Source organism: Vulpes lagopus, chromosome 19, assembly GCF_018345385.1.
Source record: "Vulpes lagopus strain Blue_001 chromosome 19, ASM1834538v1, whole genome shotgun sequence".
Taxonomy (NCBI): domain Eukaryota; kingdom Metazoa; phylum Chordata; class Mammalia; order Carnivora; family Canidae; genus Vulpes; species Vulpes lagopus.
The window spans coordinates 2,135,063-2,159,674 of record NC_054842.1 but is presented as its reverse complement, the minus strand read 5'-3'; the positions used below and the strand labels follow the sequence as shown (position 1 = coordinate 2,159,674).

The window sequence follows — 24,612 nt, the reverse complement described above, 5'->3', positions numbered from 1 at the left end:
TTTTCCCAGCACCATTTGTTGAAGAGACTGTCCTTTTTCCAGTGGATAGTCTTTCCTACATTGTCGAACATTAGTCGACCATAGAGTTGAGGGCCCATTTCTGGGTTCTCTAATAGTTCTCTAATAGTTCTAATAGATCATCATCTTGATGATCACAGCTTTGTAGTACAGCTTAAAATCTGGCATTAAGGGCAGCCTGGGTGGCTAAGCAGTTTAGCACAGCCTTCAGTCCGGGGCGTGATACTAGAGACCCAGAACTGAGTCCCATATTGGGCTCCCTGCATGGAGCCTGCTTCTCCCTCTGCCTGTGTCTCTGTGTCTCTCTCTCTCTCTGTGTCTCTCATGAATAAATAAATAAAATCTTAAAAAAAAAAATCTGGCATTGTGATGCCCCCAGAATTGGTTTTCTTTTTTAGTAATCCTCTATTTGGGGTCTTTTCTGATTCCATACAAATTTTTAAATTCTTTGTTCCAACTCTGTAAAGTCCATGGTATTTTGATAGGGATTACATTTAACATGTAAATTACCCTGGGTAGCATAGACATTTAAACAATATTTATTCTTCCAATTCATGAGCATGGAATGTTTTTCCACCTCTTTGTGTCTTCTTCAATTTCCTTCAGAAGTGTCCTGTAGTCTACGGCCATACCACTCTGAACGCGCCCGATCTCATCAGAAGTGTCCTGTAGTTTTTAGGGTATAGATCCTTTACCTCTTTGGTTAGGTTTATTCCTAGGTATCTTATGCTTTTAGGTGCAATTGTAAATGGGATTGATTCCTTAATTTCTCTTTCTTCAGTCTGTTAGTTTATAGAAATGCCACTGGTTTTTGGGCATTGATTTTGTATCCTGCCACATTGCTGAATTGCTGTATGAGTTCTAGCAATCTTGGGGTGGAGTCTTTCGGGTTTTCTACATACAATATCATGTCACCTGTGAAAAGGGAGAGTTTGACATATTGCCAATTTGAATGCCTTTTATTTCTTTTTGTCATCTGACTCCTTAGGCTAGGACTTCTGCTACAATGATGAACAAAGGTGGTGAGAGTGGACATCCCTCTCACCTTCCTGATCTTAGGGGAAAGGCTCTCAGTTTTTCCCCACTGAGAATGATATTCACTGTGGGCTTTTCAGAAATGGCTTTTAAGATATAGAGGAATGTTCCCTCTATCCCTACACTTTGAAGAGTTTTAACCAGGAATGGATGCTGTATTTTGTCAAATGCTTTTCTGCATCTATTGAAAGGATCATATGGTTCTTGTTTTTTTCTTTTATTGATGTGATCTATCATGTTCATTGTTTTGCAAATGTTGAACCCCCTTTGCATTCTGGGGATAAACCCCACTTGGTCATGGTGAATAATCTTCTTAATGTACTTTTGGATTCTACTGCCTCATATCTTGGTGAGAATTTTTGCATCATATTCATTAGGTATATTGGTATAATTCTTTAGGCGGGATCTTTGTCTGGTTTTGGAATCAAGGTAATACTGGCTCTATAGTACCAGTATGGAAGTATATCCTCCCTTTGCAAAGCTTTAGTAGAATCGGTATTATTTCTTCTTTAAACCATTGATAGAATTCCCCTGGGAAGCCATCAGGCCTTGAAATTTTGTGTTTTGGGAGGCTTTAAATGACTGCTTCAATTTCCTCACTGATTATTGGCCTGTTCAGGTTTTCTATTTCTTCCTGTGCCAGTTTTGGTAAATTGTGATTTTCTAGAAATGCATCCGTTTCTTCCAGATTGCCAAATTTGTTGGCATGTAGCTGCTCATAATACGTATTAAAATTTGTTTGTATTTCCTTGGTATTGGTTGTGATCTTTACTCTTTTGTTCATGTTTTTCTTAATTTTAGTCTTTTTGCTTTTCTAATAAGGCTGGCTAGGGGTTTTAATTCTTTCAAAGAAACAGCTCCTAGTTTTGTTGATCTGTTCTACAGTTCTTCTGGTCTCTATTTCATTGAGTTCTGCTCTAATCTTTATCACCTCTCTTCAGCTTGGTGTAGGCTTTATTGGCTGTTTTTCTCCAATTCCCTTAAGTGCAAGGTTAGCTTGTGTATTTGTGTTTTTTCCATTTTTTTTTTTTTAAGGGAGGCTTGTATTGCAATGTATTTCCCTCTTAGGACCACTTTTGCTCTAATCCAAATATTTTTAACAGTTGTATTTTCATTTTCATTTGTTTCCATGAATTTTTTAAATTCTTCTCTAATTTCATGGAAGACCCATTCATCTTTTAGTACAATGCTCTTTAACCTCCATGTGTTTGAGTTTCTTCCAAATTTCTTCAAGTGACTGAGTTCTAGTTTCAAAGAACTGCGGTCAGAAAATATTCAGTGGAGAATTCCAATCTTTTGGTATCAGATGAGACCTGATTTGTGACCCAGAATGTGGTCTATTCTGGAGAAAGTTCCATGTGCACTTGAGGAGAATGTGTATTCAGTTGCATTAGGATGGGATGTTCTATATATATAATGTGAAATCTATTTGGTCCAGTGTATCATTCAAGGCCCTTCTTTTCTTTGTTATGTTCTGCTTAGACAATCTGTCTTTTGCTGAGAGTGTCGTGGTGAAGTCCCCTACTATTAGTGTATTATTATCTATGTATCTTTTCACTTTGGCTATTAATTGATTGATATCATTGGCTGCTCCCACGTTAGGGGCATAAATATTCATCATTGTTGGGTCTTCTTGTTGGATAGACCCTTCAAGTACGATATAGTGTCCCTCTTCATCTATTATTAGAGCCTTTGGTATAAACTCTAATTTATCTGATATGAGGATTGCTACCCTCACTTTCTTTTGAGGACCCTTTCAAAATAGACTGACTTATTTCATTTTCAGACTGGAGGTGTCCTTAGTTTTAAAATGAGTCTCTAGGGATCCCTGTGTGGCTCAGCAGTTTGGTGCCTGCCTTCGGCCCAGGCCATGATCCTGGAGTCCTGGGATCGAGTGCCATATCAGGCTTCCTGCATGAAGCCTGTTTCTCCTCTGTCTGTGTCTCTACCTCTCTCTGTGTGTCTCTCATGAATAAATAAAATCTTTAAAAGTAAATAAATAAATAAGTGAGTGAGTCTCTAGTAGATGGGCATATACATAGGTCTTGCTTTTTTTTTTGCTTTAGGATTCTTTGGGATTCCTCTTTCTTTTACAGGGTCCCCCTTAATATTTCTTGCAGATCTGGTTTAGTTGTCACGTATTCTTTAAGTTTCTGCCTACACTAAAAGCTCTTTCTCTCTCCTTCTATCTTGAATGACATCTTGCTGGATAAAGTATTCTTGGCTGCATGTCCTTCTCATTTAGTACCCTGTATATATCATGCTAGCCCTTTCTGGCTTGCCAGGGTTCTGTGGAGAAGTCTGCTGTTAATCTGATATTTCTCCCCATGTAAGTTAAGTATGTCTTCTCTCAAGCTGCTTTAAGAATTTTCTTTGAAATTTGCAAGTTTCACTATTAGATATCGAAGTGTTGAACGGTTTTGATTTCTTTGGGGCAGGGGGTCCTTTCTATCTCTTGTATTTCAATGCCTGTTTCCTTCCCCCATCTTAGGGAAGTTCTCAGCTATGGTTTGTTCAAATATACTTTGTGGTCCTCTCTCTCTCTCTCTCTCTCTCTCTCTCTCTCAGCCTCTTCTGAAATCCCAATTAGACATATATTCTTCCCTCTCAAGCTATCATTTATTTCCTTCTGCCTGTCCTCATGGGCTCTTAGTTGTTTTTCTCTTTTTTTCCTCAGCTTCCTTCCTTTCCATCAACTTGTCTTCTATGCCACTCACTCTCTTCCACCTCATTAACCCTAGCACTTAGAGCATCCAGTTTGGACTGCATCTTGGTTAATCTATTTTTAATTTCAGCCTGATTAGGTCTCAATTCTGCAGTATGGCAGTATCTAGAATCCTTTATGCTTTTTTCCAGAGCCACCAGTAACTTTATAATTGTACTTCAGAATTGAATTTCTAACATCATATTGAAATCCAAATTCTGTACATTTGTGACATAGAGTATTGCTTTCAGTTCTTTGTTTCGTGGTGAATTCTTCCTTCCAGTTATTTTCTGCAGTGTAGAGTGGCTGAATGAGTGAGCTGAGTCAAAAATATCGACGACAACCTAAGGAAAATACACCCTTTATGATTCTGAAGAGCTCAGAGACCAGAAAATTAAAGGAAAAGAAGAACAGAATGAAATAAAAGGACCACTAATGTGAAAAACAAATTTTAAAACAAAGTAGTAAAAATAAAAAACAAAAAACAAAGAAGGAGAAAAAAAAAAAAGAAGAGAGAAGAGAGGGAAAAAAGTGGCAGATGGTGGTGCTGAAGAAGTGGTAGTGCAGAGAGAATGTAGTCTCCCTGAGGGGTCCTAAAGAGAGATCCTCTTGTTCTGAGTGTATTTTGTTCTGTATGCTAGAAGACACTCAACCTAAAATTTATATAAACCAGCAAAACTTATATAAAGATCCAATATTGACCACAAATCATAAACAAGATAAAAGAGGGCCGTAGAATGGGAAGAGAGAATATAATTTCACAGAATGAATCAACATGTTGTCCCACTTGGATCTGGGTGTATTTTGGTCATGTGTTAGAAAGTACTAACTTCCTCCATTGCAAAAAAAAAAAAAAAATAGAAAAAGCAAAAAGCAAAAAACAGAAACCGTATCTCATATATCTACCAAAATTAAATTGAATACTTTGAAGGGAATCCAGAAGTGAAAAATATATCTAAGACAGGTAATTGTAGAAATATGAAAGTAAAAAAGGAAAAAACTTAAAAACGAAAAGTTGGTAAAATATTGTAGTTAATGTAGGAAAAGAGAATAAATATTGGAAAATTTTAGCCTGATATAAAAACGAGCTGTAGTGAAAAAATAAAAACAAAAATAAAAGGACTCTCTAGTTCTATATACTATTTTCCCTCAGTTCTGGAGTGTTCCAGTGCCGCTTGTTTTGTAAATTTGCTTATCCTTTGTTCTTCCAGTGGATCTTCTGGGGGAGGGGTCTACTACACTGATTTTCAGGTCTACTACCCAGGTGTGTGCCTGGGTAGAGATCCCCCACCCCCTGCTGGGTGCCGGGCAGAGTATTAGCTGTTTATCCTGTGAGGCCTTTTTTCCCTAGAGGCCCCACATCCCCCAGGCATAAGGGGAAACAAAGAGAAAAGGAAAACTAAAATGGCAGTGGCTAGATCTCCAGCTCTGGAGTCCAGCTCCCCACGTGTAACTAACCACAGTCTCCCAGTCCACACTGGCCTAGATTGCTCCTGGGGGCAGGTGCGGGTGCACTGATCTGCACAGCTAGCAGGGTGCCTGGCGGCAGGAGAGTTCTTGCTCTCCTGTGCCCTCCGCACTTCTCTCTGTCCCAGGGGGAACAGAGGATAGCCAACTTTGTCCACTTCTGCACCCTTGGATCCAGGGCCCTGTGCCACTGGACCTGCGCTCCTGGGAACCACCTCCTCCAAAGAGAATGGAGGACAGCTGCCTCCATCTGTTTTCAGGCTCTAGGGTAAAGGCAGTTCCAGAGCTGGTACACATAACCAGCGGGCTTCTCTCAAATGTCTGGAGGGCTGTGGCACTCCAGCCTTTTACCGAGATCAGATCACGATTTGTGGTGAACTTTCCCCTGGGCAACCCTCCTGTTACAGTGACTCTGGTAATCTTGATGCTTCACTGCCCCTCCTGCAATTCTGCCTGATTTCCTTGCCAAGTACTTTTCTGTCAGGAAAAACTCAGGCTTGGATTTTTAAGGTTCCCACTTCTCCAGGCCTGGGCTTTCAGGCCTCAGAGGCTTACACCGCCCCTCTTTAGCCCTGCTATTCACAGTTCCCCTCCTCCACTTTATTCTTTTTTATTTTTTTATTTTTGTTTTTTGCCTTCCTACCTTGTTAGAGGCAAAAACTTTTCTCTGTAGCATTCCAGCTGCTCTCTCCTTACGTTGCAGGTCAAATTCGTAGGTGTTCAGGATGTTTTGAAAGTCACTTAGGTTAAGTTTGTGGGACCAGATGAGTTGAGGACCCCTACTCTTCTGCCATCTTGTCCTGGTTTCTGTCCAAACCCATTCTATGAGGTCAGCATTACCTTGATCCCAAAACCAAAGACCCCACAAAAAAGGAAAATTACAGACCAATATCCCGATGGACACAGATGCAAAAATTCTCACCAAGATACTAGCTAATTGGATCCAATAGGACACTTAAACAATTAAACACTATGACCAAGTAGGATTCATTCCTGGTCTTCAGGGGTGGTTACATAGCCACAAATCAAACAATGTGATATACCACATCAATAAAAGAAAGGAGAAGAACCATATGATCCTCTCAATTGATGCAAAAAAAAGCATTTGACAAAATTCTGCATTGTTTCTTAATAAAAAAAAAACTCTCCGCCAAGTAGAAATAAAGGTAACATACCTCAATATAATAAAAGCCATATATGAAAAAACCACAGAGAGTATCACCTTCAGGGGGAAGATGATACCCTTTCCCCCTAAGGTCAAGAGATGAATAGATGTCCACTCTCACCACTGTTATTCAACAGAGTATTAGAAGTCCTAGCCTCAGCCATCAGACAACAAAAAGAAATAAAAGCAATCCAAATTGGCAAAGAAGAAATAGAACTCTCACTCTTCACAGATGAGACTCCATTCAAACACTGGTATATTCAGCAAAGTTGAAGGATATAAAATCAATGCACAGAAGTAGGTTGCACTTCTATACACTAACAATGAGACAAAAGATTATGAAATCAAGAATCAATTCCATTTACAACTGCATCAAAAACCATAAGATACCTAAGAATAAACCTAACCAAAGAGGTAAAGGATCTGTACTCTGAAAACTATAGACATTTATGAAAGAAATCAAGGAAAAAACAAAGAAATGAAAAAATATTCCATGCTCATCAACTGGAAGATAAACATTGTGAAAATGGCTATGCTACCCAGAGCAATCTACACATTCAATGCAATCTCTATTAAAATACTGTTGACATTTTTCAGAGTTGGAACAAACAATCCTTTTTTTTTTTTTTTTTTAAGATTTTATTTTATTGAATCATGAGAGACAGAGAAGAGAGAGAGGCACAGGCATAGGCAAAGGGAGAAGCAGGCTCCCTGCAGGGAGCCTGACATGGGACTCGATCCTGGGTCTCCAGGATCACGCCCTGGGCTGAAGGCGGCGCTAAACCGCTGAGCCACCTGGGCTTCCCACAATCCTAAATTTTGTATGGAACCAGACAAGACCCTGAATAGCCAATGGAATGTTGAAAAAGAAAACCAAAGCTGTGGGCATAACCATGCCTGATATCAAGCTGTATTACAAAGCTGAGATAATTAAGATAGTGTGGTACTGGCACAAAAACACTTAGATCAATGGAACAAAATAGAGAACCCAGAAATGGACCCTCAACTCTATGGTCAACCTTTAACAAAGCAGGAAACATATGCTATGGAAAAAGGACAGTTCTTCAAAAAATGGTGTTGGGAATACTGGACAGCCATATAGAGAAGTAAGAAATTGGACCACTTTCTTACACCATACACAAAAATAAACTCAAAATGGATGAAAGACCTCAATGTGAGATTGAAATCCATCAAAACCCTAAGAGAGAACACAAGCTGCAGCCCCTTTGACTTTGACCACAGCAACTTCTTCCTAGGCACGTCTCTAAAGGCAAGGGAACAAAACCAAATATGAACTACCAGAACTTCATCAAGATAAAAAGCTTCTGCACAGCAAAAGAAACAGTCAACAAAACTAAAAGACAAAGAATGGGAGATGATATTTACAAATGCATATCAGATAAAAGGCTAATTATCTAAGATCTATATAGGACTTATAAAACTCAACACACAAAAAACAATCCAGGCAAGAAATGGGCAGAAGACATGAAGAGACATCTTTCCAAAGAAGACACACAAATGCCCAATAAGCACATGAAAAAAAAAAGGCTCCAAATCACTTGTCATCAGGGAAATACAAATCAAAACCATAATAAGATGCCACTTTACACCAGTTCAAATGGCTAAAATGAACAACACAGGAAACAAAAGATGTTGGCATGGATGTGAAGGGGGAACCCTGTTCCCACTGCTGGTGGGAATGCAAGCTGGTGCAGCCACTCTGGAAAACAGTGTGGAGGTTCCTCAAGAAGTTAAAAATAGAGCTACTCCTACAACCCAGCAATTGCACTACTGGGTATTTACCGCAAAGATACAGATGAAGTGAATCAACTGGACACCTGCACTCCAATGTTTATACCACCAATGTCTGCAATACCCAAATTGTGGAGGGAGCCAGATGTCCTGTGACAGATGAATGGAAAACGATGTGGTATATGTATATATAATGGAATATTACTCAGCCATCAGAAAGGAAGAATACCTACCATTTACACTGACATGGATAGAACTGCAGGGTGTTATGCTAAGTAAACTAAGTCAATCAGAGAAAGACAATTATCATATGGTTTCACTCATATGGGGCATATAAGAAATAGTGCAAGGGAACCTAAGGGAAGGGAGGGAAACTGAGTAGAGAAATCAGAGAGGAAGTCCAACCATGAGACTCTTAACTCTGGAAACAAACTGAGGATTGCTGAAGGGGACAAGGGTAGAGGGAATGGGGTAACTGGGTGACGGTCATTAAGGAGGGTGTGAGATGTGATGCGCACGCAACTGATGAATTACTGAACTCTACATCTGAAACTAATAATGTAGTATATCTTGGCTTCTTGAATGCAAAAGAAAAAAAGAGTAAGCAGAAAATGATGACGGAAAAAAGGCCAAATGTCAGAAAGGTTACTCTGGTGTGGTAGAGTATGTATGCCTGTTACTATCCACCTTGTATCTTCTGTCTTTCCCCAATTCCCTACAATAATAATTAAATGCTTTAAAGATCATAGTTATTAACTCATTTAAGTCTTAAAGTAAAAAATACAGTTGGCATATGCATAAAAAACTTCTTCAGCCTTATTCAGCCATTATATTCTCCAGCAGGTGGGATAAGACTCACCCTTCCTAATTATCAATGTTCCCTGAAATGTTACATATCACATTTATACTCAAAGAAGTGATAAATACTGCACTTTAAACAACACAGCAACAAACCATCTCAGTTCCCAAGACAGAAGAGGCAGGCAGAGAAGGGAAAATGCAGCACATTCTGGAAGAGGTCCTGGGTGCAATGTGGCTGCAACTCAAGAAAATGAAGAAGGAAAACAAACCCACACAATCATAGTTCTTTTTAGCCACCAAAAGAGCAAACCAATTCGAGAGATCTGAATGAAAAAGAGAAGAATGTAGGATGCAACCAGGCAAATGAGGAAACAAAATGCTACCCAAAACACAGTGTGCAAAGAAAAACAGCTGAGAAAGCTTAAACAAATACGAAAAAAAAAAAAAAAAGTGAGATAACAGCACACCAAGGCACCAGTAGGAACATGGCTTCATAACTCAGTGCACCATGTCACAAATGATGCTTATCTTCCCCAGAGACCACCCCGCATCTCCCACCACCATTTAGTACATTTAAAAAAATCACTACCTACACTCAGAAGCCATCCCCTACTTCGTCAGAAGCCAATACATACTCAACATCCTCCAGATTCAGCCGATGGCATCAGGACAGACAAAAAAAAGAATGACTAAACACAGATGGAAAGAGGCTCCTGGGAGAAAGCATGCTGCCGTCCAGGTAACAGAAAGAAACTACACTCTTGTTCTCAGGGCATGAAAACTCAAGCAAAGGACTACATTTGAAGACACCCCCCCCTCCCCCCGTGAAAATGTAGAACCAGGCCTAACCCAGAGGCAGTCCACACCGAGGTGCCATTCCTGGAACTTAAGTTCTGTGGTTTTTCCGAGATAAGAACCCCCCCCCCCCCCATGCCCTGACTGGAAAGTCCCTGAACATGCTCATATTGACCTTCAAATAGACCAATCCAATCATGTCATAACCCGTATGCTATGCTGATCCCGCGGTTTTTTGCCTTTAAAAGATGCCTGTAATTGCCAATCGGGGCTCTTTCAACTCTGAGGCGGAGAGCCCGTTTGCCCAAACGTTCAATAAAAACCCTCTTGCTGGGGATCCCTGGGTGGCGCAGCGGTTTGGCGCCTGCCTTTGGCCCAGGGCGCGATCCTGGAGACCCGGGATCGAATCCCACGTCGGGCTCCCGGTGCATGGAGCCTGCTTCTCCCTCTGCCTGTGTCTCTGCCTCTCTCTCTCTCTCTGTGACTGTCATAAATAAAAATAAAAATAAAAATAAAAAAAAAAAAAATTAAAAAAAAAAAAAAAAAAACCCTCTTGCTAGTTGCATCTGCCTGTCTGGGGTCTGAGTCTCTGGGGCGTCCACCGGGACACGTTGGCTCCCGTGAGCCAGGGTCCAACACATTAACGATCACACAGGCTGAGGAGTCTAGTCTGCTAAAGTTCTGGCAGAGATGGGATCCCTGGGTGGCGCAGCAGTTTGGCGCCTGCCTTTGGCCCAGGGCGCGATCCTGGAGACTCCGGATCGAATCCCATGACAGGCTCCCGGTGCATGGAGCCTGCTTCTCCCTCTGCCGATGTCTCTGCCTTTCTCTCTCTCTCACTGTGTGCCTATCATAAATAAATTAAATTTAATTTAAAAAAGTTCTGGCAGAGAAATGAAGCCTTGCTGTAAAAAACTAAGAGAGAAAAAGAAGAAGTAGTATTTGAGAAAACAAAACAAAGGAAAAGGATGGAATGATAAAGTAGGTGGCCCAAGGCCCACAGACAGACTTGAAGATCAGCAACAATAAAAGATGGCTGAAAGGAAAGGATGCCTCAGGATCAAGAGGAAGAGGCTCAGGGGCAGCCCAGGTGGCTCAGCGGTTTAGCGCTGCCTTCAGTCTAGGGTGTGATCCTGGAGACCCGGGATCGAGTCCCATGTCGGGCTTCCTGCATGGAGGCTGCTCCTCCCTCTGCCTGTGTCTCTGCCTCTCTCTCTCTCTGTGTCTCGAATGAATGAATGAATAAATAAATAAAATCTTAAAAATGAATAAATAATGAATAAATAAATAAAATCTTAAAAAAAAAAAAAAAAAAAGAGGGGCAGGTTCCGTGTAAGCCCCAGCAGCACAAACGGATAGCAGAAACAACAGCTCAGAAGGAGGCTAGAAGTCAGAAGGAGGGACAGAGCCTGTAGAACAGACTGGAGAAGAGCAAGAAACTAAAGTGTGGAAGAACAAGAAAGCTGCTCAGGGTAACCAGAAATCAGGCAGTGAGGCTAAAGAGAATGAACTTGAGGCCAGAGACAAATATTCTGAAGAAATGCACCAAGCAGGAAATATAAATGGCAAGACCTATCTCAGGAAATGGAGACCCACAGTGCAATTAGCACCAGAAACAAGCCTCCAAGCAGGCCTGTTCTGAAGCAGCTGTCACGGAAATGTCTGAAGAGGTCAGTGAAGCATCTGGACAGAGGTGATGAGAAGACCGACAGACAGGAAAATGAGGGCAAAAGCCAGGAATTTGGCAAAGGATTTCAGGTTTCTAAACAAAGGAGGCACCACAAATACGGAGAGACATGCCCGCCCCCAGGGCCTTTCCAAATCTGGATGAAAGAGCCAGGGCACAGGAAAGACATGGGGACCAGTGAGCTGAACCTGCCCAGTTCAGGTATCCCAATGCATCAAGGTTTCTCCATGTCCCAACTAGTTTTTGAGAGAGAAGAAAAACTTCACTCACCCCAGGCCCAGGAGGAAACCTGAGCTGATCAGGCCTCTTCTCCCACAGCTTCATACTTTGACCCCAACCCCACAATTGAAAATGGCTTTGTGAAGCACAGGGAAACACCCAAGCAGTTATCCAGGGCATTTTTCAGACATTTTCCTTTCCTTTCCTTTCCTTCACCTTTCCTCTTTCCTTTCCTTTTTCCTTTTTCCTCTTTCCTTTTCTTTCCTATCCTTTCCTTTTACCTTTCCTCTTTCCTTTCCTCTTTCCTTTCCTTTTTCCTCTTTCCTTTCCTTTTTCCTCTTTCCTTTCCTTTTTCCTCTTTCCTTTCCTTTTTCCTTTCCTGCCATTTTGCTTCAATTCATACGCAATGTGAATTTGTTTTCTCTTAAAATCCTCATTAAGCACTTTCTTATTCTTGTGTTTTTCCTATCACTGTAAGGATACATACGCTTTATTTTATACGCTGATAAGGAAACAAAAAGACTGCTTCCAGTACATAATTAAAATCTTACAGTACGCTTAAATACATCGCTTAAGAAATGAGCTCAAACCTAGCACCCAAAACTTGGTTTCTCCATACCATTCTCCAATAAATAGAACTAGGGATCCTTGAAGAAGTGGTGGTGGTCTCCAGGCTGGGGAAGGGAAGAAACAACATGAGTATTCTGTGGTGCCAGGAAGGCGGGGAAAGACACCAAAAAGGATGTGGGCTCTGCAAGGGGAAACAGAAGCCAACCTCAAGGCGCTCCCCATGGCCAAAGCTGGAATACTTTAAGCAATAAAGTATGTAATATTAGCACTGCATCATAACCCAAAGAATACATACCCAACATCACACACTGATATAACCGAATAAATAAAACAAAGGGAAACAAGCCACAACTCTTCCTCTGACAGTATTCCAATGAACAGAAAAGAGGGAATAACAGAAAGTCACCATTAGACCATTACACTAATAAGATCCACCGGGAGGGCTAATTAGCGGGCGAAAGTTAAGGAAAAACAGGATATTGCTATGCAAGGTCTCAAAGTATCTTCCCCAAAATAATCACCAGTTACAAAGGGAGAGACAGTAGGTTTACAGTAGTGACACATGGCAGACACCAGCAGGTCAAAACCAATAGAGACAAAAAAAAAAAAAAAATAGCGACAGTAACAAGACATATGGACACCATCCTCAATGGAAGCAGAAGAAAACATCTGACAAAACCAAAGTAAGAGTCACTCTAAAAATACCAGCACGACATACTTCAAAGTGTCGAGGTCACAAAACACACGAAAAGATGGAGAGACTGTCACATACTGAAGGGGACAAGGAGACATGACAACTAAATGGAATGAGGGATTCTAGATTGGGTCCCAGAACAGAAAAAGGTCACTAGTGAGAAACTGATGAACTCTAAGTAAAGTCAGCAGTTTAATTAATAGTACCACACTACTGTAAATGTCTTCAGTTTGCTGACTGTACTATGGTTATCCAAGATGTTAACGTTAGGCAAAGTAAGTAAAGAATATCAGGGAATTCTGTACAGTTTCTGCAACCTCCTGTAAGTCTACAATCATTCAAAAAGACGGCAGCCCGGGTGGCCCAGCGGTTTAGCGCCGCCTTCAGCCCAGGGCCCGATCCTGGAGACACAGGATTGAGTCCCACGTCAGGCTCCCTTGCCTGGAGCCTGCTTCTCCCTCTGCCTGTGTCTCTGCTGTGCGCTCTCTCTCTCTCTCTCTCTCTCTCTCTCTCTGTCTCTGTCTCTCATTAATAAATAAATAAAATCTTAAAAAAAAAAAAAAGAAAGAAAGAAGAAAAAAAGCTTTTTTGAATTGAGGAAGCGTGTTCTCTTTTTTCTCTGATTTATTTTTATCTTAGGTTACAGATTAACTTGGCAGTCAAAGATATTAAACACTGTCACTCTTCTCTCTTAACAATATCTACTGAGCACCTACTATGCCCCAAGCACTAAGGTCTCTGTAGGGAACAGAGACAAACAAACAAACAAAAACCTGCCTTGCAGACCTTATAGGAAGACAGACAACAAAGTGAAGGAAATATACAGTATGTTAGTGCCTGGCACGACGCAGTATAATAAAACAAGGAAGGAGGCTACGAGGTTTGAGATCAGGGAAGGAAATGTTTAAGCTCAAAAATCCAACCTTGTAGAGCACATCATGATTCACCTGACGGAGCTCTTTCAGATTTTTTTCTGATACAAAAATACTGAAGACTGCCAAATAAAGTAAGTTATGGTTACTATACACTATGTATATTTACCCCCAAGCAACTCTCCAATATCACGGAAGGCTTATACACCAAGACCTCTTGGACACGAGGACCTCAGAAAACTTAAAGTGGCACAGCTACTATTTTTGATGCTGTTGTCGGTTTCCTTTCTAGGTACAAATTGAGGTTTACCTTCAAAACATTCCCATCATTTCGACCTACAGGAAGGATTACGGTTTTTAACCAAAGTCTGTCTGCCTTTCTCCAGCATTGACATTGACATGTAAGAACACCCTCCTTCATCAGGCCCTCAAAACACACACACACACACACACACACACACCCGTGTAAACAGATGCGAGTTCTCCGACATTCCTTCAGCAAATTACCACTAAAGCCACTCGCTGACATTTCCCTGCAAATAATGTACCTACCACTACCGAGTTTTCACTCTTGAACTAGTTTCAAACAGGATGGTGTTCTTTCCTGGCCACCACTTTTAACCCAGAAGGAGACCATTCTCGGACTTCTGAGGCCTGTGCCAGTCAGATACAGTACAGTGGTTTCGGGTTAGAGCTGCACCGTCTGTTTAAAACTCCCTTTTATTAAAATAAAATCTTTCAAGAATATATCACCGAAAATAAAAACTCTCTTATATATTTCGCTTTCATTTTGAAAGGAGACAAGATTTTGCTATTTTTCTGCACAAACGCCACTTGTTGAGCCTTGAGAGCTTTATGCAATGTGTACTATGGAAAATAAACCAAACTGCAAACAACACGTTCTCGTTATACTCACGGAGATGTGTCTTAGCGGTGCCACAACGCCGGCACCAAGTGACCACCACGTGAGCAGATGCATTCCGCCGGCTCAAGGTGGTGTGACTTCCAAGGAGCCGGAGTGTAAATGTACTCAATGCCACTGAATGATGCCGCACGTCAACGACCAGAAGCACTACGTACTGTGTGTACAGGGGTCTGCATAATCAGCGCATTTTACAGCTCCCCGAAGCACGCGGACGCAACTCTGCGGACCGCGGTTCCTCCTCCCCTCCGGGCACTCCCCGCGTCGTCTGATAGTCCATATGAGCCCGCTTTGTTTGCGTAATTGGGAGAAAGGACGCCGCGCAGAAGCCAGGACTCCCGACCGGTGCCCGCGGCTGCAAGGCGCTTCCAGGTCCGCACCGGAGCCCCCGCCACCCCGCCCGCCCCCGGCGCAGCCTCCAGGCCCGGCCCCGGCCGCCCCCTCCCGCCCCCCTCCCCCCCCCCGCAGCCCGCGCGAACCCGGCCCGGAGCGCCCGCCCGCCCCCGCCGCCCCCGCCGCCCCCGCGCCCCGCCCGGCCCGGCCCGGCCGCTCACCGACTCCGTGGGCCCCGGACGCTCGGTCCTCCGGCCACGCCACCCGCCCAGGGCCCCGCGCCCCGCGCCCCGCGCCCGCCCCTCCGTCGGCTCCGCTCGCGCACGCGCGCCGCCGCCCGGGGCCTCTCTAGGAAGCTGGGAGGGCCAACGTCTCGGCTTCTCCCGGCGCCCGCGGGAGGCAGGCGGGCCTGTGAGCGCGAGGCTCGGCCCCCGGCGCCCCCGCCCCGGGGCCCGCCCCCGCCCTCCGCCGCCCTCCGCCGCCCTCCGCCGCCCTCTGCCGCCAGGGCTAGCCCCAGAGCCCAGGAGCCCACGCCGCTTCCAACAGGTGCGCCGACTGCCCCCCGCCCCCGCCCCCGCCCCCGCCCCCGCCCCCGCCCGGGGGAAGAACAGGGTCCCAAACCAGGGGCACAGCGCGGAGCACGAGCCGTGGCTGACCGGTTCTGGCCAAAGGGAGAGCTGTCGAGGGGGCCGCGCATCCCTCCGAGGACCTCTCCCTGCCTGGTCACCACCGCTGCCGGGGGCACTTGCTGACTTCCAGCCACGCACACACACGGGACCTCCCATGACCTCCAGTTGTTTACTTTTGAACAAAAGTCAGCTGTGGGACCCAAGAAACTCAGAAAATGTCCCCCACCTGTGGCCCCTAGATGAGTAACAACTGCGGCCTCTAGCCCAAGTCAGTTCCAAGAAAAATCTGCAGAGCACGCCCTTAAGGGAATGAGGAACTAAGAGCTTGAGAAACTCCTCCACCCTTACTGGAAATCCCCTAGACCCGCCCATAAAAACCCAGCTGCAACCCACCTCGGGGTCCAAGTCCCTGCTCCGCTGGGTCGGGTATACCTGGACCCAAGCTCGAGCTTGCAAATAAACCCTCGTGTGCTTGCATCGGTGTGGGCTCCTTGGTGGTTTCTCGGATTCGCGATCTTGGGCACAACACACTGACTCAGCAATTCACCAATCGGGCAGCCTCTAGTCTAGCAGACAGAAAGAACGGAGCTGCAAGAGCTATACAAGGCTAGGGATTTCACAGGCAGAAAGAAGGGAATAGGGGAAAAAATATATTGGGTGAAAGGGTAGACTGGTTATTGCAGTGTGACTTTCCTTACAGGGGATGCCAAGGTTTTATCAGGTAGATTACCTAACTAATGATCCTCAGGAAAGTCTTGATTGACTTGCTAAAGACAACAGACCCAAAATGGAGTCGCTTATGCTAAGAGAAAAGGAAAAAAAAAAAAAAAACTGGAGGAGTGAGCCTTATGAGGAAGAACAAAAGACACAAATCTTTCTTTGGGTTTGCAAATCAGGAAGGGCAACCCAACTCAGTCGTGTGCCCATCTGAAGAAGACCGGGGTGGGGTAGGTGGTATTTTTAAGGCTGAAAAACACCCTGGAGGGGAATTTCAGTTGCCATGGATTACTCGGTGATTGGTTGACCTTTTTTGCTCAGCACTGTGGGACAGGGGAACTTTTTAGGTGTCTAAACCTCAAGATGCTTATCATGACTCCAAGGAATGTCTGCTCTTCTAAGGACTCCACAAAACACTGGCTATTGCAAGATCCAGTCAGACTTTTTCAACCCTTCCGTGGCTCCCCTTCTTCTTCCACCTCCATCACCAAACTGAAATTTAGCTACAGTTTTGCTATCCCAGAAATGGAATCTTTTTTTTTTTTTTAAGATTTTATTTATTTATTCATGAGAGAGAGAGAGAGAGGCAGAGACACAGGCAGAGGGGGAAGCAGGCTCCGTGCAGGAAGTCTCAGGTGGGACTGGATCCCGGGTCTCCAGGATCAGGCCCCTGGGGTGAAGGCGGAGCTAAACCGCTGAGCCACCAGGGCTGCCCCAGAAATGGAATCTTAAACCAATCAATCAGGAATTTCCTGAGCAGTATTAGTTAGGTGATCTGCTGATAAAAGCCCCTGTCGTCCCCTGTAAAGAAAGTAGCCTTGTAATAAACAATTCACCTTTTTTGTCTAGCGTAACATCCGTGTTTTCGTTGCCTTCTGCCTATAAAATGTATTGCCTGGTATAACTCTCGGAAGCTTCTTTCTATCTGCTCGACTGGATGCTGCCTGATTTATGAATCACTGAATAAAGCCAGTAAGACCTTTCAAATTTGAATTTTGTTTTTTTTAATTGGTTTCAAATTCCATGTCTGGGAGACCAAAATATAAGTAAGTCACCAAAACTATAAGTAAATTAAGTCCATTTTGGTGAAATGGGACTTAGCATTAGCAACTCCATTTTGGTCTTCTTGTCTTAACAGCTAACCGATTTACATCAGAATCTCAGCCTAATTGAGAGATGTGAACAAAAGCTTAAGACATTAGCACAACTCCCAGCTACTACCCTAGAATTCTCATGGTTTTTGCTGAATCTCTGTGTGGTAATCACAGGCACAATGTCAGGTTCACATTCTTTAAGTTGGTTATTCTCTTTGTAACCTTTCTGACATTATAATAATAGGGAGATTATCCCCTTGGTGATTAGTGGGTGCAAGTATGCATTTAAAGCTTTTGAGTGTGGGATCCCTGGGTGGGCCAAAGGCAGCGGTTTAGCGCCTGCCTTTGGCCCAGGGCACGATCCTGGAGACCCAGGGTCGAATCCCATGTCGGGCTCCCGGTTCGTGGAGCCTGCTTCTCCCTCTGCCTGTGCCTCTGCCTCTCTCTCTCTCTCTCTCTCTCTCTCTCTCTCTCTGTGACTATCATAAATAAATAAATAAAAATTAAAAAAAAATAAGGCTTTTGAGTGAACAGAGTGTGCCAGGGGGACTACCATGATTACAATAGGTAGAACGATTCCCAATGTCTGGAGTGCACCGTGGCCGTGGAGTTGTGCCGTGGAGTTGTCATGGTCCTCAAGACCCAAACCGATCAGGGTCAAATAAATCAGAGAAAGTCTCCACTGAAGGAGTCACTCTCTAAAACCAATTGGCTGGGTCAGTGATCTTATATAGCTGAGAGTCAACTTTCCCTAGAAGCATTCATCCAAGTGCAACAGGTGGTGTTGGCCACAGCACAAACACCTCCTTGCTCAGCCACAAGATAGTGAAGGGCTAACCCTAGTATCAGGAACAAATTTGACCAGAGAGTTTAGGGATTTTTGTTGGGCGGTTACTGCTTTAACAGTCAATTCCGCAATATCTTTGAGAGTTAAATAGAGGTTCGTGATCACAGCCTCACTTGTACTTGCTCCTAACCATGGGAGTGAGATCTGCCAAAAGAAGCAAAATCTGAATCATGAATGCCTCTGGCAGTTCCCATTTGTTTCAGTAATGCAGATTGAGGGGAATTGGCCAGTGAGATGTCTCAGTTTGACTGTGGGCAGTTAGGGATACGTTTAGATAACCCATAAGGCACTGTCTGATTGAGTGTCAGCCATCTAGGCATTCATGAGCCCAAAAATAGGTTTTTCCTCAAACCTCCACAGACAAAAATCTGCTAGGGCACACATTACTCCCGTGAAAGTATTGTTACTAATGAATTTATTCACTGGGATTTTTTCATTTGCCCAGCTAAACCCCAGGATCATCAGCTAGGCTTTCATTGTACTTTGGAAGGTAATTTCCTGTTCTAAAATAAAAGGTGGTTCTAAACTCTTTGCAGAGATTGATGCATGCGGAGAAATTTTTAGTTCTAAAAGGGGCAGTTTGTCCTCAGAGAATCCTAAGACTATGGTGTTGAGAATGTAGTAATGTTTTTATAAGCATTCCTCCCTGCCAGAGTGTAGAATGATTATAGAAGAAAGGTTAAAGTAAAGGTTCTCGATGTTTTGGTAGTAAAAATTGGTTCTTAGGTCAGTTCAGTTGTAGTATGGTATCATGGGGAATGGAAGAAAAATGGTCACAAGGAAGACCAAGTGGCATCTGACATCGTGGACAAATGGGAGGGTTTTGACAAATACAGCATGTTGAAAGTTATCCCCTTTAGCAATGGCTTGGGAATATGGATGATGGCAGTATCTTTCCAAAACAGTTCCCTAGTAAAAGAAAGAGAAAAGAAAGGGCTTCATGTTTTATGTTAGTGAAAGTATGAATTCTTGCTCTCGTGTCTTAAATGGAACTGGTCTACCACATGAAGTCGTTGGCTTCCTAGTTAACTTGGTTTTAAGGTCACCCGTTCAAGAGGAGAAACAAGTGTCAGGAGGATCCTTTTCAGCTGGGAGATGTGTGCCCACAGTTTAATGCCTTCTGGTTTTGCAGTAGTGTCAGTTATCAGGAGCACCTTGTAATGTCCCTTCCAGTGTGGTTCTAGGGCCGTGTTCCTCTGGTGGCATTTCCAACATACCAAATCATGCATGACAGGGTCTTTTGTATTGGGATCTGGATCAATTTTTTTTCTCACCTGCTGATGATGGATTTTAGAATAAGACACTAAAGACTTGCAGTGCAAACAAGAGATCAACAGAAGGTTGTATACCAAAATATATAGGTCTACGGGTGACTATCTCACAAAGAGGGTACTACAAATAGTCAACAAGGCCAAAGGCAATACCTTAGGCCAAGGGAGTCCAGTAGTTTCAGTGAGTTTAAAGCTTTTGAGTTCCTTTAGTTCTTCAACTTTGCCTGATGATTGAGAGTGATAAAAACAGTGATAATTCTAAGAAGTTTGCAAAGTTTTAGTTAAACCTTATTATGTTCCCAGTGAAGTGGGTGCCTCAGTCACTAGTTTTCTTGGTGTGTAAACTCCAAGTAGGAAATATGTTTTCCAACAGTTTCTTTGCCACTGTGAGGGTGTCAGCCTTTTAGCAAGGAAAGGGTTCAACCCATCCAGAAAACATAAACAATAACAAGAACATATTGATAACCCATACTGAGTGGCATTTGAATAAAGTCTAGGTGTTCAAATGGTCCAGAGGGAGGATGTTCAAAGACTTAGAAACAAAAATAATTTTTCCAGGTTATGAACCTGACAGGTCAGACATTGGTGATACATAGTTTTTGCAATTTTTTACAAGTCTTTTCATCAATATTTATGTATAATTTGAGTCATCTTAGCTGCACCTTGGTGGTTGAATGAATGCAAGAATAAGAAGATGGGGTTTGCCAGGGAGTCAGTATAGGGGCCAAGGATAGGCTCCCAAAATGTGCCACTTTCGCATATTTGATTATTTTAAATAAAGGTTACTTAGGAAATAAGCAGTTCAAGACAGACCCTTCTCTGCTCTCCTGAAAGCAGGAAGCAAATCTCCCATATGAAAAATAGCCTCCCTATATGAAGGAGAAAGACATCTTTATCACCAGAGATACAGACTTTAAAAGTCAAGAAAGCTGTAGAAATAAACCTTGTTATTCTACTAATCTACTAATCTTTTCTACTAATCTACCTTTTCTACTAATCTACCTCTACTAATCTACCTCAGCCCAAATTCTGCTTAGAATTCCTTACTAATTAAAGCATCCAAACACCTGTTTTCCTTATCCTATCCATTACTCACAAATTTATCATCTCTTTGTCTAAAATGTATAAAAACTATCTGCCTTGGTCATGTCTTTAGGTCTCAATTTCATTACTGGACCTCCATGCACAAATAATTTTGGGTTTTTTCTCCTGTTAACCTTTTCATGTAAATTTAATACTTAGTCCAGCTGAGAGACTTTTGAGGGTAGGAGAAAAATTCTCCCTCTCTTACACCAGGAAGAATCAAGCAGCAATCTTAAGTCTCCCATGACCCCAACTATTGAATGTAAATTTGAGTTTACAGACATTGTTTGCCCATTATGATTTCTCTGATTCAAGAGCAGACTGCTGCCATGTTACAAGACCCTCGAGATGACAAGAGGCCAAGTCTGGCAACCAAGAGTCATTTTTTTGCAGAAGCAAGAATGGACTTCAGCCACATGTTCTGAAACCTTTGTAGTTTTTGTTGCTGCTACATGAAAATCAGTTGGGCATTTTTCTGATGCTCATTTTCAGTCCTTTTGGACAGTAATTTCAGGAAGTAAGAGAATAGCAGCAAATAATCATTTACTTACTGTCCATTTTTCATTGGAATTCCAGTGTATGTGAGACAACTTTGTTGCCATATATCCAAAAATCAGGGATGACCCCAAAGGCATACCAGCTGTCATTATAAATATTAATAATTTCTTCTCATGATTGGCGTGCTCTGGTAAGGGCATAGAGCTCTGTTTATTGGGCTGATTTAGCTTGTGGTAGGTTTACCCTCTCAAGTAGTTCACATTGCATATTAACCAAATAGCCAGTTTGGAAATTCCCTTTTCATTTTTATAGGATAACCCATCAACAAACAAAACTAGATCAGGATTAGTCAAATGAGTGTGTCATGAATCCAGACATGGTATCACAAAACGGGACGTGTTTATCTCTCAGTCATGGGGTTCACTTTCATCAGGCAAGGGCAGGACTGAGAAAGCAGAAGGATCTCATAGAAGGTTGGTCTGCTTGCAGAGAAATGCTGAGTCAACTCAGAATTAAGAAGACTTAAGACAACAGGTGGAGTTCGCAAATAATTGTCATCCCCTAGGGTTAAATCCACTGAAATGTTTACTAACTTTGCAACTACAGTAAAGCCTTAAGAAAGTTGGGATAGGCAGGAACAACTGAATCAAACTGTATGCTATAATAGGTAATATGCCTGTTCTTATCAGCATTCTCCTTTGTGAGCATTCCCAGGGCTTGATTATCTCTCTCCTGCACAGTAAGGTGTAGGGTTTTGAAGAGGTTAGGTAGCCCTAGGAAAGGCAGTTTTTGTAGTGCTTATTTTAATCTTATGATGGCCTGTTCATGTTTATCTTCCCAAGGAAGGAGTTCAGAGAATTGCATTTTCATAAGTTCATAGAGCGGGGAAGTTGATAGAGAAAAGTCAGGAACCCAGAGTCTACAATATCCAGCCAGGGTAGAAATCCACAAAGCTGTCACTCACGGTGAGCCTAGAGAATTCCTGAATAAGCTTAAAATAATTTTTGCAGACAACTGGATTTCTACAGCACTTACACTATGACTTACACAATCAATACTGTGTAAAGATAATTGCAATTTCTCCTTAGAGATTTCATGTCTTTTCTCAGCTGCTTGCAACAAATAAATGGAATCTTATACAGATGCTTCTTTGGTAACTGAGGATAGCAGGAGGTGGTCTACATATCATAAAAACATTGATTTCCCAAGGAGCTGGAGGAAACTTAAATCTTGATGGAGCACTTGGGAGAAATAAGAAGGAGCCTCAGTGAACCCTTGAGGCATGACTGTACAGGTAAACTGCTGGTTATTGTAGGTAAAGGCAAACAAGTATTGGCTGCTGAGGTCTACAGAAATGCTGAAGAAGGTAAAACATAGATCTACATCTGTGAATCATTTGAAGTCTGCTAGGACTTGTGACAAAAGGGTGTTAAGGTTTGGAACAACTGGGAAATGGAATATATATATATGAAGAAATAGATATATATTTCTTCTTCTTCCTAAATAAGCTCTACATTCAACATGGGTCTTGAACTCATGACCATGAAGTCAAGAGTTGTATGCTCTACCAATTGAGCCAGCTAGGCACTCTGGGAGAACTATCTTATTAATAGCTTTCAAGTCTTTGACAAATCTCCATCCTTACCCATAAGGTTTCTAGACTGGCAAAACTGGTATGTTACAAGGATTGGTGCAGGGAATGATCAGCCCCTGGGTAATTAGGTATTCTACTCTTAGTGTGAAGTGTTGTGTGGCCTCAGATTTTAATAGATATGGAGATAACTTGGGAATAGTTTTAGTTATGTCTGTCTGAAATTTTTATAGGTTCTGCACTTTTTATTCCCTCAATGTCAGTATTTTTTATTTTTATTTATTTTTATTTTTTAATTTTATTTTTCCTCCTCCTCCTCCTCCTGTCAGTATTTTTTTTAAGATTTTATTTATTCATGAGAGACACACAGAGAGAGAGAGGCAGAGACACAGGCAGAGGGAGAAGCAGGCTCCATGCAGGGAGCCCAATGTGAGACTCGATCCCAGGACTTCCGGATCACGCCCTGGGCCGAAGGCAGGCACTAAAATGCTGAGCCACCCAGGGATCCCCTAAATAAATAATTTTTAAAAATTATTTATTTAATAAATATAAAAGCTCTTTCACAAGCTTTTTCTGATTCATAAGGACATTACATTGGAGATTGAGGATCTTGAATATCATTTTTAGATTTATACTATTCTACTTCTGGCCTCCATTTTTGGGCTTCACAATGTACACAAGTAGGTAAAAATATGGCAACCCAGGATCATAGGCCCTAATAGGGACTCTAAATTTTTCAGAAAACCTTTGGGGATCCTGTCTGGATTTAGGAAATTCCTTATGACCTGTAGTTCAGTCTTTGTCCAAGGAGGGAAGATACCTGAAAAGGATCACCAGTAACCACAGTGGTGTTATTTTAAAAGACAGCTGGTTTAGTAGTTTCCTCAAAGTGGAATAGCAATTCAGATAGAGAGGATTAGTAGATTGTAAGTGCTCAGTACGAGTCACCTCCGTTTTTTAGTCTTTGGTTTCAAGTACTTCTTGTGTCTTTAATTTTTCATCAACCTTTTTCAATGAAGCTATTTAAATATCTTGAAGCCTTTTGGAGGCTTCTACATGCCAATTAAAATAGATACTCCATCTTGTTTGTTTGATTTGGGAACCCTTGCTTTCAAACACTTCTTAAATGAATAACCTAATTGAAATGTTCTCCATAATGGCCATTACAATTCTAGGTTGTCTTTAGTAAGATTTTGCCATTTTTGTAGAAATCTATAGCTTGCAGGACCACAGGAAAAGAAGAAAGGAAAGAAAGAAAGAAAGAAAGAAAGAAAGAAAGAAAGAAAGAAAGAAAGAAAGAAAGAAAGAAAGAAAGAAAGAAAGAAAGAAAGAAAGAAAGAAAGAAAGAAAGAAAAAGAAAGAAAGAAAGAAAGAAAGAAAGAAAGAAAGAAAGAAAAGAAAAGAAAAGAAAGAAAAGAAAAGAAAAGAAAAGAAAAGAAAAGAAAAGAAAAGAAAAGAAAAAAGAAAGAAAGAAAGAAAGAAAGAAAGAAAGAAAGAAAGAAAGAAAGAAAGAAAGAAAGAAAGAAAAAGTGCCAGAAAATGGAGCACTCATTTGTGGATCCATCCTCAAGAATTTGAGGATCCATTTCTTTAGTTAAGCTTTGGGTCTCTCAGATCCAAATTAATACCAAAGTAATCCAAATTAATTTGGATGGGTAGGGGATTTTTTGGTGGTACCTTGTAAAACACAGACATTTTCTTGAGGTTGTCAGATGACCTAGTGTCAATCTAACCCATTCAATGACAAACTTATCCAGCACAGAAGTCTCACATTTAGATGGCCAGTGCACTAAGTGCTCAACCTGTGCCTATCAATTTTGCAGTTCTGGTTCCAAAATTCCCATTAAC

At 42.2% G+C, this 24,612-nt stretch overlaps 1 protein-coding gene across 5 annotated transcripts in view; it reads right to left on the bottom strand.

Annotated features, from left to right (window-relative positions):
- Positions 1-16,646, bottom strand: part of ZNF445 (zinc finger protein 445) — a 40,246-nt gene extending 23,600 nt beyond the window's left edge. For 3 of the 5 annotated variants that reach the window (XM_041733742.1, XM_041733745.1, XM_041733746.1), the window contains exon 1: positions 15,256-16,645. The gene's annotated coding sequence lies outside the window, so the exon portion shown is untranslated. Of the gene's footprint in view, positions 1-14,695; positions 15,121-15,255 lie in introns of those variants that run through there. The other 2 variants (XM_041733744.1, XM_041733743.1) reach the window with 2 other exon arrangements.
- Positions 16,647-24,612: the final 7,966 nt, after the last annotated feature.